General features: G+C 37.0%; 1 protein-coding gene across 1 annotated transcript in view; it reads right to left on the bottom strand.

Annotated features, from left to right (window-relative positions):
* Positions 1-16,595, bottom strand: part of DLGAP2 (DLG associated protein 2) — a 384,074-nt gene that overhangs the window by 243,927 nt on the left and 123,552 nt on the right. The window contains exon 3 of the mRNA XM_070954968.1: positions 8,356-8,388. The gene's annotated coding sequence lies outside the window, so the exon portion shown is untranslated. The remainder of the gene's footprint in view (positions 1-8,355; positions 8,389-16,595) is intronic.

Below are 16,595 nucleotides of genomic sequence, written 5' to 3' on the forward strand. Positions count from 1 at the left end.
GAATTCATGTCTAAAGAATTCTCCCAATGGTTAAAGGATAGGGGAATGCTACATTTCACGTCCAATCCATTTTCTGCGTTTCAAAACGGGATTGCAGAGAGAAAGAATTCCACACTACAAACCATGATTAGATGCACATTAGAGGATGCTGGTTTAGGCAAACAATTCTGGTCAGAAGCCCTACATTATTCAAATTACACTCAAAATAGAACCTGGTCCAGTATTGTGAATAAGACACCGTATGAGGTGATGTACAATAGGAAACCTAAATTAGCACACATGCACATATTTGGAGTCACTGCAGATGTGCACATACCTAAGCAGTTGAGGAGAAAGGGAGAAAACGTATCCAGAAGATTAAGATTTATGGGATATGAAACTGGAACCAAAGGGTACAGATTCATTGATAATAATAACAAATTTATAGTCTCCAGAACAGCTGTGTTTCATGAGCAGGCCAATTGGTCTAAACTGCACCTTAATGAAATATTTCCAAATAAATGCAAAGATGCGATATCTTGCGAGGAAGGGACAATAGAAAATCAAAACATTAACAAAAATAAGAACAAAACCAAAACTTGGACAAATAGTCAGCATAAAATAAAGACTGACACATTAACAAAAAAGGAAGCTAGATATTTGCACGACAACCATAGCAAACCTGAAAGAGCTATTAGAAACAATAGAAATCAAATACCAAGTAAATACAAAGATTACATAATGCATATGAATGGAGAACAAATAACACCTAATACATATGAGGAAGTATTAAAACTCCCTCGTGAAGAAAGAGAAAAATGGGAACTAGCTATGAAAAAAGAGATGGAAAGTTTGCAAGGATTAAATGTATTCACTCCTGCGATCGCACCTAAGGATAAAACAATTATAGGTACCAGGTGGATTTATAAAATTAAGAACCTAGAAGGAGGCAATACTTTATACAAGGCTAGACTAGTTGCACAAGGTTATGCACAAAAATATCCAGAAGATTATACTGACACATACTCCCCCACGGTGAGGACAGAGAGTGTTAAAACTGCTCTAGTAGTAGCATCTGCACTCAATCTGGACGTATTTCAATATGACATACAGACTGCGTATTTACACGCAAAACTAGATAAGGAAATATATGTAAGAGCACCACATAGTCAATACACTAATAAGAATGAAATTTGGTTATTAAACAAGAGTCTATACGGATTAAAGCAATCTGGCAAGAGATGGTACGATTGCTTGGTAAAAGTACTAAAGACCATGGATTTCAACGCTACCACTGCTGATAACTGTTTCTTTGTAAAAAAGAGTGATGATCACATTGAATTTGTATTAATTTATGTGGATGATATTTTATATATAGGAAAACACAAAGAGAGCAGAGAAATCTTTGTAAATAAGTTAAACGAACATTTCTCGTTGAAATCTCTAGGTAAAGTGAATAAATACCTTGGTGTACAAATTAACAAAACTAGAAGGGGATTCAAACTTACTCAAAAAGATAAGATCATTGAACTTCTAAACAAATGTAATTTAAACAATGCCAAAACCTGTGACACTCCTATGCAAACTGATTTCCTTAGAAACACTGATGAGTCTTCCCCTGAATTTAAAGATAATACATTTTACAGATCAGTTATAGGCTCACTCCTTTATATATCTAATTGGACCAGACCAGATATTGCATTACCTCTCAATTTATTGTCAAGATATGTTAGCAAACCAACCATGTATCATTGGGAAGCTGTCAAAAGAATTCTAAGATATTTGAAAAGTACATTAGATTTTTGTTTAGTATTAGAACCTAATAATGACAAAGAACCAAAAATTACCTGTTATGCGGATGCAGATTGGGCTGGTGATACATCATGCAGAAAGAGTACTTCTGGTTATATTTTTCTATTGAATGATTGTCCAGTTTACTGGTACACTGGTAAACAAGAACTGGTAGCCACTTCAACCACAGAAGCGGAATATGTTTGTTTATCCAAAGCTGCAAATAACCTTGTATGGTTCAATGACTTGATCTCAGATGTTTGGAAAAAACCTGCATTACCTTTTGTTGTGCATGAAGATAATAAAGCAGCCATTGAAATATCCAGATCCGATGCCATTGGACAAAGGTCCAGGCATATTGATATAAAATTTAAGCACGTGAGACAATTATCTCAAGATGGATTCATCAAAGCAATACATTGTGATACTTCTGAACAATTAGCTGACATATTAACGAAGCCTTTACCTTCTAAACAGCACAAATATTTAACTTCTAAATTGTATGTATTATATTGTCCTGAATCTGAATGTAATTGGTGTTGTATAGCGAACCGGCATTTAGAGGGGGATTTGTCAGATGTAAATGCCTTATTCTCTATTGTGTAAATAATGTATATATGGGACATCAGGGGTTAACTTATTCTTTGGATTTTAATGTATTCATAATTTACCACTCCCATTCCTGGCTCCGCCCCTTGTATATATAAGGAGCCACCCTCACCATTTTCCTTGCTTCTATCTTGAATATTCAGCGAATATAGAATGCCTATTATTATTAAAGAGAAATATATTTAAATCTCTAATTCTTATTATCTTTATTGAGTCTGATCCTGAAAATATTGCAACAATGTGTATTTGTATCTTGCTCATGTGAACAATTATGGTGCATTTGACTCTTAAGAGTCAAAGCACTTGATGGGTGTAAATAAAATGTACCTTGTACATCTTAGCTTATATATTGTTTATTAGGATATAAAATACAAAAGAAAGAGAAAATGGTAGAAAAAAGGGAAAAGGGAAGGGAAAGGGGAAAAGAAAGAATTGAAGGTAAAAGAAAAAAAGAAAAACATTGACCTCTAAATCTGTTTAGTAGAATAAGATAGTAATATTACAACCTCAACTTTTTACTATTATATGCATTAACCATTTCTATGACAACAAACTTATCTAATCAACAAAACCCAAAGTTTCATTTTCCATCTCAAGCACAAAATCCAGAAATGGTTTCCAAGTAGAAACAAAGTTGGATGTGTTCTTTTCCTCAAATAAAACAATCAATGTAGGCATCTCTGCTAGTTCCATCATTTTTATCAGCTATTCATCCATCGTGGGAACATCTTAGCAATTGTGAAAAGGCCTTTCTTTAAAAGTCCATCATCCTTTTGAATGGCTTTCATTCACAGTTAACAAGGAAAGATAAATTAATTTTATTTAGTGAGAGCACCCTTTAACATTTTCTCAAGATTGTCCTAGTAATACCAAACATGTTTGGTATTACCAGGACCATAAGGCAAAATGCAGCCCTAATTATTAAATGCTCCATCATTTGCATGTGCTGATATGCAAGAAGATGCTATGCATCTTCACAGACTCATGAAAATGGCAGTTTTTAAAATCTTAAATCAAGATACTAGGAAAGGGGAGAAGCATCTTACCAAAAACGCGTTAAGTCATGAAGTTGTTTTGTAGCTTCATCCAAGGAAGGATGAATATACATTAAAAACTACTGTACTGCATTTCAAATGAAAACCAGGGTGAGTACTTAGCAAAGATTCATGTTTGGTTCCTGCTTCAAAACTTTAACAAAATAATTCATATGAGTTTTCATTCCCGATCCTGTTTTTCATAATTAGCATTGCTGCTGCTACCAATATCACCCTTTGGAAGAATGTTGCATAATGACAGAACCAATCCTCCTTCAAATAATTATTTTCAGAATCACACATTTTAAAAGGTTGAATAATTACTACATTGTGATTGTAAGCAAGTGATTTAGCAGCAAAATGATCTGAGAAACCATAAACATTCCTCTTGACTTTAGCAGAATTAGAATGTTTTAGAATTGTTTTAGAGATGTCTTGATTATACTCCATTAATAACAATAGAGTTAAGTGCTCAAAAGGCATTTGTGTGGCTGAGAAGAACACAGAGCTATAAAAATAAAAACAAACTGATGAGCTTCTACTCTTGAAATATCAAATATTGTGGCATAGATACTACCAGCCAAATATTTTGACCTTTTGTGGACAATTATACTCAGCTGTCTGAGTACCTCCACTATTCTAACTAATCTGGTTTATAGAAGGAATTCTTACACTTCAGAATTTTAGAATCTTTTTGTGCAGAGAACATAAAAGCGAAATACTGTACTAGTAATCCCAGCTCCTATTTTTCTTTTTGTTAACAATGTATACGCAACACTCATAAACATTTTACTCAGCATTTTGGTGACAAGACAACAAGTTACAGATTTAAAAAAGGTCCAAGCGGGAAGGAAGAGCCAAAAACAATTAAGTTCTAGGACTTAATTGATTTCTCTTGAAATACTGAATTTAGGTAATTCCCAGGTCTAAAGTCAGCACCTAACAATGGTGTTCTTTTCAACTTATAATGTGGTTATTACAGGTCTGAGTTGTTTCCTTGAAGCATGATCAGAGAAGAGAATGGCTGGAAATGAATAATCTTTGAACATCAAAATAACAGATTTAGAAGAGATCTTCTAATCCAACTCCCTGTTCAAGCAGGAGACCTTATGTCAGTGATGGCTAATCTTTTTTTCCTCGGGTGCCAAAAGCATGTGTGTGTATGCAAGAGAGTGCATGTGTGCATGCCCACACCCATAATGCCTCACCCATAATCCCTCTCGTGTGCCCTGCCCCCCACGCATGCACGGGTGCCCCCGTGTTTCCCCGCCCCCCTGTGCATATGTGTGTGACCCCCCCACTCCCCCACCCCCTGTGCTCCCCCATCCCCTTCACATGTGTGCACCCCCCCCGCGCAACTCTGGCCTGTTTTTGGTCCAGGAGGCTTCAGGGAGGCCTGCTAGGCCCAAAATGCGGCATGGGGGGGTACCACATCTCCCCGGCCCGTGTATGCACGCACGACCCCCTGTCCCAGTCCCCCCCCTGCACATGTGCGTGCATCTCTGCAAACCAGTCAGCTGGCCAGCAGCTCCAACGATGGAGCACCCACAACTCCTGGAGGGAAGCCATTCCATATAGTCTCTAACAGTCTTCTTTCATTTCGCCAGTACAAGGGAGCGTTACATGTCACTCTGTCTGACTTGTTAATAAAGGAATTGAAATTTTAAAGAAGAAAAATAAACATCTGAATCATATTTGAAAGAAACAAAAGTGATTAGGAATGAAATATAAAAACATTATTTTCTGGACAGTATCTTCCTAGCCCAGAGTGCCACATTCATTTCAATCTGCATAATAATAAAATGTGCATTAAGCAAAGTTCAGGTTGAAATGAATTGAACATCTCTATCAGGGAGGAAAGATCCATGAATACCTTCAAGATCTGAGATTTAATACAAAGAGTACCTAGAGCTGTTTCTGAACAAAGAATACAGAAATATGCCTTTGTTTTAAACAGTGAATTATAAAAGTATTTTCATTCAATTTGTATGCCCTCTCTTTTTTTCTCAATTTTATTGCATAAGAAGAAACCTACTTTCCCTTGAACTAGCATATATCAAAAAAGCGCAGATTTTTCCTTGTAGAAGTTACTAGAGTGAATTTACTGAATACTTTCCCAAACTATCCTTTCAAAGATGAATAAAATATTATATGTTCATAAATTCTTTACTGATGTTGAGTCAGAGCTGGAAAATAGTGGCAAGGGAAAAGGGGGAATTACCTACTCATTCTCTGAAACGATTGATCCATTAATGGGAGAAAGTGGCAAGAAAATGATAAGCAACAGGGAGAAAGCAAAACTGATTTATTCATTTTTTGCATCTGTCTTTACACAAAAGGAAACAAACAACCCAACCTATCAAAAACAGTACCATAAAAAACAGATTAGGAATACAAATTAAAATAGGCAAGAAAATGGTGAGTAACTGTCCAGCCTAGACGAATTCAAATCACTTATCAATTATCAGTGATTTAGATGAGGGGATAGATGGGAAACTCATCAAATTTGCATACGACACAAAATTGGCAGGAATAGCCAACACTCCAGAAGATAGGCTTAAGGTACAGAAGGAACTTGACAGACTTGAACATTGGGTGCTATCAAAAAAATGAAATTCAATTGTGAAAAAAGTATGGTTCTACGTTTAGGCAAGAAAAACAAATGCACAGGGATAGTATTGGTGGTACCTAGCTCAATAGCAGTAACTGTGAGAGGGATCTTGGACTCTTAGTGGACAATCACTTGTTATAGGAAATGGACCCCTTGTTTATCTCTAGTTTTTCTTCGATCATGGCTTCAGCCTTTGCTTTTATGGATCCTCTGGCAACAGCATGTTCAGTTTCTTGAGGGTATCAGCCCATAGAATGAAACCTCTCATCTTCTCTCTTCTCCTTCTTGTCAAGGCTTGATGGTGGCACCAGAATCTTATCTCTATGTTGGTTAGCGTAAAAGCATTGTCCTTTAGTCAAGAGCTTTCTGAAAGCTGCAGAGTACATCTATTGAGTCACACTTACTAACTATCTATTGCCACTCTAAACATGTCAAGAGTATTGAAAACACAAGACTTACCTTTGTAGAAACTGGACTGAGTTCTTCTTCCACAAGAGCTGCTCTACTATTGGCTTGATTATTTTTTTTGTTTAAGATTCCCATCAATTTACACAGAATAGACATTAAGCTAATTGTCTAATTTCCTTTATCCCTTTAGTCCTACCTTCCCCTCCTCTCTATCTTGGCTTTAGTGTAACAATTCTGACTTATATTATGTTGGCGGTCCCTGCTAGTTTTGAACCCATGAATTTCGGTTAGCCAACCAGCAAAGTAAACTAGAATGAGTTATCAGTGGAATGTAGTTATATCAGAAGAGAGATTGGTATCCAGTAACTTTCCCCTTTTTCTCTTCAATTTTTCAACTGACTATCAATTTCTCTGTGAATTAAAACAGTACCTCCATTCAGAGCTAACAAATCAAATTGTCCATAAGCTGGGCAAATATTTATTTCACAAAAATTGCACTTCCTTTTTCAAAATCCCATTTTTAACTCATTTTATATTGAGTTGGAATACTGCACCTTCTTAGAGCAGACAAAATTACTGAATAAATTACAGAGACCTTCATTGCCAAGAATTATGAGGCGTTAATCCATGCTTCAGTAAGGGTCGAATGACTTTGGTGGGGCTATTTCTATGCTCCTTATGTGCTTCTGCTTGACTTCTTTTAGCCTTGGAGGTAATGCTAAAACACTAGAGCAGTTTAAAGCCACTCATGTGGAAATCAAGCCCTACTAAGTACAACCTATGGCATATATGAGATATTTTCCTTGAATCGCTGCCCATATTCTTCATTTAAAGAACCAGATAATGAAGTTTTTCAGAAACATCAGGATAACGTTATACACAGATGGTACAGAAAATGATGTTACCTGAAATAGTATAGTGTTAGTTTCCATCAGACTATTTAAAAACCAGCATAAAAATACATGGAAACTAGAATATAATATGTGAGTCTATGTATCTGATTCACATCTCAGATTCCTTTACTTCACCCACTCCTGAACTTTATATCAGGTCATGCAGTGGAACTTCAATTATCACAGGGTTCTAATATGTTTTGAACAGCCTATCAGTGCTAATATAATCATATAGAATAATTCTATATTCTATATTTATCAAAATACAGTATCATAAAAATATGTACCATAGTTAGATATTCCATAACTTGAGATTATATTATTCATGTCTAAATTTAAGACTATATTCAGTACTTTTAATAAAATACACTGTTTTAATAATACATTGTTCATAATAAATTTTGACAGTTTCCGTTTAGTTATAAGATTGGTTGCATCCACAGAGATACAGAAAAATGAGTGGAATAAAGAATTAGAGAGATGGGGAACTTGTGTTTCTCCAGAATTGTGGAGCACAATGTTTCTACTGAAAAATGGAGGATGAAAATTAGAGATGGTTTTTATGTTGTAATTTTTAATGTTGTAAATTGCCCGGGAAAATAATTAAAAAAGGGTTCTTTTTCAACCACCACACCCATTTAATTCAGTTAAGTTCATTTGATAACATCTAACAACCCTCTTAACATTTCCCATACCTGCCTTATTCTAAAGAATGTGACGTCTAATGCCATGTTCAATCTATTTTCACCAGACAACACATGCTAATAGGTTAAGCCAGGGGTCGGCAACCTGCAGCTCTGGAGCCTCATGTGGTTCTTTCGGCCCTCTGCTGCACTCCCTGTCAGCTGATCCCACCACTGGCTGGCCCCACCCCACCCCTCCAACTCAGTCCTCGCCTGGCCTGTTTTCTGTGGGAAACGGGTCCAGATGACTCTTCGAGTGTTTAAGGTTGCAGACCCCCTGGGTTAAGCAGTTCATATAAGTTAGACAACACAACAAACTTTGGAAGTGATGGAATTACAGGACTCACCTTCAGGTTCACCACAGAGTGTGCACTGTGACTCTGCAAAGAAGAAGAAAGAATGTAATCAATACCACTTTTCCCATAAAGGGAGCATCCTTGTTCAGCTGGAAATGACTCCTTATCTAACCACTGACCCCTGGTGGCACAGTGATTAGAATGCAGTATTGCAGGCTAATTTTGCTGACTGCTGGTTGCCAGCAGTTTGGCAGTTCGAGTCTCACCAGCTCAAGGTTGACTCAGCCTTCCATCCTTCTCAGGTCGATAAAATGAGGACTCAGATTGTTGGGGGCAATATGCTAATTCTGTAAATTGTTTAGGGAGGACTGTAAAGCACTATGAAGTGGAATGTAAGTCTAAGTGCCATTGCTAAGTGCTATTGCTATCTTTTTTACCCAATCTTGATGCTGTAGTTCTCTGATATATTATATCTCAGACAATTAATACTGAATATATCAAATGGTGTGTCTTTTCCTTCTTTCTTTCTTTTTTAGTCTATAATAACAAGCTATATTGATTTATAGACAGTGGATATCTGAGAAGAAGTACAAAGAGATGAGATTATGAAAAAGCTCAGGCAAGCATGTCGAGAGATATGGAGAGACCTGACCCTTAGAATCGCCAATGGACAGACACGAATGGATGTCATCATCATCATTATTTTCGTCGTCATTATCATCATCATCATCAATGTCATGCAAGCATTGTTTATGCATACCTAAAAAAGGGCAGCATGATTCACAGGGACAGTTCTTGCCCACCATCTATTCTTCACATAAACCCATGCTTATCTATACTTATATATGTGAGCTCCAACTAACACAGAGATTATAATAGAATTGACATTGTATCCAATGACATTGCTCCTAGAAGCATGAAGTCGAAAACACCAGCCTGAAGATGATGAATGAGACTTCATCGAAACATCACCAAGACACTTCCAATTTTATGTGGGAGAAAACCCGAATAACCAAAGACCTACATACAAATACCCGCAAAAACCTCAGAATATATATATATATATATATATATATATATATATATATGTATGTATGTATGTATGTATGTATGTATGTATGTATGTATGTATAAAACACACACAGTATATTTATATCTGCAAACAGTTGGATAAGTCCAATTGTCTTCCAAGGGCTAGCAACCTAATTTTCTCTCAAGAGCATGCATACAATTTTTATGTGGATGAGATCCTTGTTAAAAAGAGACTGAGCTTCAAATATACAGTATCTACTATCATGACTTATTTAATTTCTACCCACTGAACCTTGTAGACACGCTTAGTTAGGAAAGGCTTTAATATAGGAATCGCCAGCCTGCCCATATGAAATCTTCTGCACTTTTCATAACGACAAGCAAAAGAGAATTTCAAAAGATAGTTGTTTAATTTAGATAACAGCAGGAATTCTAAGAACTAAATGCGGCTGCCAAAAATCTTGTCATCTGCACAATGAAAGAGACAGGAAAAAAGGTAACTGTGAAAAGTTTACCCATCCCCATAAATGCTGCATCTGAAGTGAGCCAAGCATATTACAGTAAAGCCCTTTTTACTGAATTGTTCACATATGTACTCAACCTTTCTACAAGATTGATTTTCAAGGCCACTCATAGGAAGATAAAAAAATACTTTTTTTAAATTTTTTTTATGCCTGCATAGAATTTGGTACTACAGAGAATGTAGAGAAAAAGTGGTAAGCATTTCCAAGTCAGGAGTGCTTACATTCACTTTCTTGAAATACAAATAAGATGAAGGAGAAATAGAGTCAGAGAAAGGGACTGGGGGTTGAGAAGTATCATGGATCCAGAAATGTTTTTAGAAATGGGACGGAGTTCAAAGGTAACTCTGTCCCTACGCTCTCAGGAAAGCTTTGTAGGTAGATCGAGATATATACAAGTTCTGGTTTTATTAAAAATGAACTAAAACAAGATAAGTAGTAAAGCTACAAGTGGCACTGCTATGTTGATGTTCATGAACCCTTGTTTTCAATTGCCTTCCTGTTTGCCCCACATAGAATTAGATAGAATTGTTGCAATTGATTACATATACTGTGTTGCTGTTGTCTGTTGCTGTTGTGTACTTTGTCTGTCTTGTGTACTTTGACTTTAGATAGCTCTTTTCTGAATGTAAATTTGGGTTTGTGAGCTATCATTATTCCTAGGGGTTGCAGTATTCTGTTAGTCATTTCAGATGTTCCTTTGATGTATGGCAGGACTTGTTTTTGTGTTGTGTTTGGCTGTGTGTTTTGTCAGGGTTTGGATGACAAGCATTGTATTATGAAATTTTTTGGATAGCCATTGCAGAGGAAAACATTGAAAAGGTGTTTCTTTTCTGTTTTTCTTAATGGCTTGGTGCTGCAGTGTGCTTTGGCTCTTTTGAAAATAGTCTGGATGCAGCTCTGCTTGTGTGCAGTGGGGAGGTTGCTTGTGATATTTAAAATCTGGTCTGTGTGCATGGATTTTCGGTATACTCAAGTTGTTAATTCACCATTATCTTGTCTCCTTATGTCAATATCTAGGAAGGGGAGTCAATGTTCTGTTTCTTCCTCACGTGTAAAACTGATCCCAGTGAATACGTTTTTTTTTTTCTAATTTGATTTATATGCCACCCTTCTCCGGAGACTCAGGACGGCTTACAATGCGTTAAGCAATACGTTGCTGAGTAGATGGTGTATAGATCCAGCATATGAATATGTAAGAAACCAGAACATTTGACCGACCAATCAATGAGGGAACCAATCAGCTGCTCAGAATTTAAATATATCTCCAAACAAACAAGCAATCACCTGACCAACTGACCAAACTGGCACACAAGACCTTTATAAGCTAAGGAGGATAGGACAAGAAAATCCTGCTGATGCGGTTACTTAGTCTGGTAATAAAACGTTCAGAAACTAAATTGAAACAAGCTTGGAGAGCAAACCACTGCCAAAATCTAAAATCCGAGCTACAAGTATTTTCTATTATTTCATAGTGAGATGTACTAGATTCTTAGATGTTTCTTCCTTTCATTGCCTATTGTTTTTTTTTAATTACTTAAACTAGGTGAACAGCCTTGTAAAAAACTAATCCTCATATTTCCATCTATTAAAATTTGAAGACTCATCTTCTGTGTTTTTGAAAGAGCATGTCTTTTGAAGATAACCTTCGATCAAGTAACTGCTACTCAGAGGACTGTCCCCTTCTTCTCAACAAAGTGGATTGCCTTGTGTTCTCATTTAATCCGTTTTCAATACATAACCTACTACTGATTGGGGCACCATTCAGATATATGTTGGAGTTCTACTAATATATTCGTTTGTGTATTCTCTCCCTAGGAATATGTGTAGACATGTGAACAGAAGAGGCTACATCAGGGATAGGTAGGAGTAGATCTTTAGATGTTTGGAACAAACTGTCAAGGTTTCAGACTCCTAATAGATTGGCAATGCACAATAGGCAGCCCCATTCCTTCCCCTCCTCTCAGTGTTAGTTGATGAAAAATATCGCTTGAAGAAAAACCACAGCACTTTTTCTGAGTTTGAGACAAATACTGATTACAAATTCCTGGGGTGAGCATATTCTCAGAGGTATCCTGCTCTGTTTATCCATCAACCTGAGTTATTGTTTTGCAAACTTTAGCTGATGGCTCTCAAGGTTGTCATAAAATACAAAATCGTCCTACTATTGCTCTACAAGCCCTTTAATTTAAAATGGCCAAGTTGCATGAAGGTTTATTTAATTTGACAAAAGCTTCTGGTTGCATCTCTACCTACTGCAAAGTTTTCATGCTAAAACATGCCGTTATTTTTTCACCCCCTATCATGTAATGGCCCTGTAATGGTTCAGGGTGACCACTCCCTATTCTGGAGAGTCCAGGCCACAGGATTATCTCCAGGGCCATGGTGAGGAATATTCATGTGGTCTGGCAGAAAAAAAAATGCTTTCCTTGATCAGGAGGTCTTCAAACAATCCTATTCTGGTCACCTCACAATTAGATTATTGCAATGCACTCTTCATAGGGCTGCCCTGGAAGACCACCAGAATCTACAGCTGGTTCAAAATGCAGCAACACAAACTATAATAGGTGCCTCTTGATGTGTCCACATGTTACAATGGCTACAGTAGCTACATTGGCTGCCACTTGGCTTCTGGGTACAATTCAAGGTGCTAGTTATTGCCTATAAAGCTAATGCATGGCGTGGGGCCTGGATATCTGAGAGACTGCTTATCTCCAACAGTTTCTGCTTGCCCATTATGATTCAGCAGAGTGGGTGCATTCTAGGTCCCCTCCATTAAACACTGCCAACTTGTGGGAGCTAGAAGTGTGCCTTTTCTATTGCAGCCTCCAACATTTAGCTCAGCTATCCCTTGAGAGATAAGGACAATACTTTCTATCCTGGAGTTCTGGAAAGCTTTGAACAGCTGGCTGTGGTCCCAAGCCTGGGGCTGATATTTATCATTTGTTCAATGTCCCCTGTTTGGCATTGTTGTTTTTGCCATCTCTTGGGTTATTTTAGCCTGGACTGTCTGTATGATTCAATGCATTTAGTTGTTTTCACATTTTCCTAGTTTTGTATACTTGCTGGCTACACTGGAGTTGGGCAGTCAATAAATTTAAGTAAATAAATATTTATTGCCACTAGACCACCATGTATTGACTACACACTTTTGTGCATAAAGATTTGTCTCTATTATACTGTCATGATTGGGGTTTAAAAAAAATCAACTGTACAGGACTATTAATGTTGATTCTAGAACTAATATAGCAATAGAAATAGCATTTAGATCTATATACCACTTCATAGTGCTTCACGGTGCTTTCTGAGTGGTTTATGGAATCAGCATATTGCCCCCAATGATCTGGGTCCTCATTTTACTGACTTCGGAAGTATGAAAAGCTGAGTCAATCTTGAGCCAGTCAGGACATATATGAACAAACAAACTAAAAGGGTTTGTAAATAGAATACTTGCATTCCTATAAACTTTACTATAAGCTTCACTTTGAAAGCCTAAAAGTAATGAAATAGTTTTGCATCTGAAACTTGCAAACTATCTGCTTTAACATTCCATCAGCTTAGAGAAGAAATGGGCGATAATGTTATATTGCAAGGAGAAAGAGAAGCTGCAATAATAAAAGGCCTGATCAGCTCTTGAATGGAAGCATCCAATTTAATCTCAATCCTGGGTAAATCTCATGAGTAGCAGACAATTTCTTATAAAAATGTTTCCTTGTTGGCAATTCAAATATGGCACAGTTTATTTTAAATCAGCATTATCTCAGCATGATTTCAGCTATTTTCCTGCTGCTGGAAAGTGCCATCTTTCAGTTGAAATGTCATAAGGCATGGATTCTTCACAGTAATTAAAAGATATTGTGAACTTTCTTCTTTATGTATAGACATTTTTAAATAAGCTCTTCAGAGTGCAGTTATTAACACGTTGCAGATTGTGTGCGCACTGGTGTTTTTTAAAAAGGCTTTTTACATTTTCAGCATGTTTCATCCAAGGACCAGAACATCTGACAATTTGTCTCCTCTGCCAAATTTTTGCTTCTTAACTCAAGCTTCCTTTCCTTTCACTCATCTCATTTTAAAGGTGATTAAGGAACCTGGCTCTCCCCAGGTTCAAAAATTAATTTCTCAGGGCATGGCAAATGAAGCTTAAAATCTTTATTTGCTGACAACCATTCAAAAAAAAATTCTACTTGCTAATAGTTTTAAGAAGTAATTCAGACATTAAGTTCTATAATTCTGCCTTGGGGAAAGAGGCAAAAGAGGGCAGAGACAACCTTCTCCCCACACCCCAACATTGGTTTTCTTCACACCATATAGAACTGGGGTCTCCAACCTTGGCATCTGCCAAGGCCAAGCTGGCTGAGGAATTCTGGGAGTTGAAATCCACAAGTCTTAAAGTTGCCAAGGTTGGAGACCCCTGAAATAGAAGAATATTTAAGACTTGTTATCTCACAAGTGGGATTTGTCTGAATTTTTGCTGCAAAATCTGACACAAATTAACACTAATCAGCATGGTATCCGGATACTTGAACAAACATTACACAGCCAAGGGTTAACTAAATATATACAACTAATTGTGGTCCTTTGTCCCTTATTTTCATAGCGACCATAACTGATCAGCAAAAGTACTGGACCATGTAAAAGAGTTCAGTTATTTTCCTTCACAAGTCCATTTAATTAAATGGTTTTCCATCTCTGTCTTAGGAAACAAGTTGCAAGAAGCAAAATAGGAGACTGAAAATTATTTACAGTGAGAATATAGAGAATAGTTTTGACCTAGATAAGAGTTTGTCAATAATGGCCGCAGCAACACATTTTAATTGAGGCTGCTTACTAAAACAAAACAAAACAAAACAAAACAAAACAGGCTTCTTGTTCAACCTATTTTGAAAATGCCGAAGCTTCTCTTGGCCTATAAAGTTTTACCTCTCATGATTTCAGTTCCTGAAATTGTAGCTTAAACAGTCTTCAGCCACAACCAAAGCCCTGAACTCTGAGTCACATTTTTGAAGTAATTTTCCCATTGCTCTCAAAGCCTGCAATTTGTCTGTGTGGTTTCCCACACAGAGGGGGCGCTGAACAGAAAGATTTCCAACCTAATTTATTTAGCAATCATATTGCTTTAACAAATCTCTATGTAGACTCTGAGAGACCACGGAGCTACAGGAAATTTAATGATAAAGTTCAAGCTTGCACAACACAGCAGAACAATGACAAGGTCAGTATAATCTGCCCTAATAATTGTATGAATACTTTTTTTCTGGATACAAATGCAGTAAATGTATTTTACATGTGCTTTGGGCTGCTTCTGGGTGTCTGTTAGCTGGACCTTTATTCTGTCCACGGGTTTATAGTCCACTAAGTGACAGTTTTCTCTTGTGCCACAACTATTAATTTAAATGTTATTCTTGAAATAACATTAAGATGCTCTTGCTTTGCTTTGGACTGTTTGAAACTTAAGTAATTTAGCGCTATTCTGTTCTCTTCTTTTGTTCAAAAGGTTGCATTGAAGGCATAGAATAGCAGTCAGTGATAAAGGAAATATGTTTTCTGGAAAACAGTATAAAGAAGAAAACAATAATAGTCTTTTTTATACCTCATAGTAGGGTTTTGCTCTTTTTTTCTAGGTTGAAAACTGTGTTTGACTTTAGAGTGGTATGGTAAATGGAAGGAGTATCCATAGGACCCAAAATAATTATGAGTGGAACAGCGAGAATAGCAATAGCGCTTAGACTTATATACCACTTCATATTGCTTTACAGCCCTCTCTAAGCGGTTTACAGAGTCAGCATATTGCCCCTAACAATCTGGGTCCTCATTTTACCAACCTAAGAAGGATGGAAGGCTGAGTCAACCTTGAGCCTGGTGAGATTCGATCTGCCAAACTGCTGGCAGCTGGTGATCAGTAGAAGCAGCCTGCAGTACTGCACTCTAACCCAGTGGTGAAATTCAATTTTTTTTTACTACCGGTTCTGTGGGCATGGCTTGGTGGGTATGGTGTGGCTTGATGGGTGTGGTAGGGGAACGATACTGCAAAATCTCCATTCCTTCCCACTCCTGGGGGAAGGATATTGCAAAATCTCCATTTCCACCCCAGTCTGGGACCAGCCAGAGATGGTATTTGTCGGTTCTCCAAACTACTCAAAATTTCTGCTAGCGGTTCTCCAGAACCTGCTGGATTTTACCCCTACTCTAACCACTGCACCACCATGGCTCTTAAGAGAAAAATGAAGCTTGATCTTATTTCATTAAGTACTAAATACAATTGAATTCTATGCACACTTATGTCTGCAGAGGTGGTCAGAAACGCAAGATGGTGATTGAAGAAGAACAGGCAAAGCCTTAGTACAACATTGGTGTGTGTACAAGGGAAGGGCTTCAGTTGCACTATTGCAACTGCCATTTTGTTTTTTGATCCATCCCAAACAATGTAATTTTAATTATATGCATATATAAATTAATAAAATAAAATCTAGTTTTTGATGATTACTTATAGATTTCTTCCAGGCGATCAAAGCAACTTACGTGTGGATCTCTATTGTATTCCTACAATAGTAATGTTGAAAGTTAGGCTAGGCTGACAGCCACTGACTTACCCAAAATTACCCAATGATTTTTCATCATATGAACTTGAATCTTTAGCCTCTCAACTCCTATTTTTGTCTCCTAATACAGATAGTCCTCATCTTACAACCATTCCTTTAGTAAATGTTTGAAGTCACAACAGCACTGAAAAAAAGT

The sequence above is a fragment of the Pituophis catenifer genome, unplaced genomic scaffold (genome assembly GCF_029215685.1).
Source record: "Pituophis catenifer annectens isolate HBS135680 unplaced genomic scaffold, rPitCat1.0.hap2 SCAF_1, whole genome shotgun sequence".
In the NCBI taxonomy this organism is placed as follows: Eukaryota; Metazoa; Chordata; class Lepidosauria; order Squamata; family Colubridae; genus Pituophis; species Pituophis catenifer.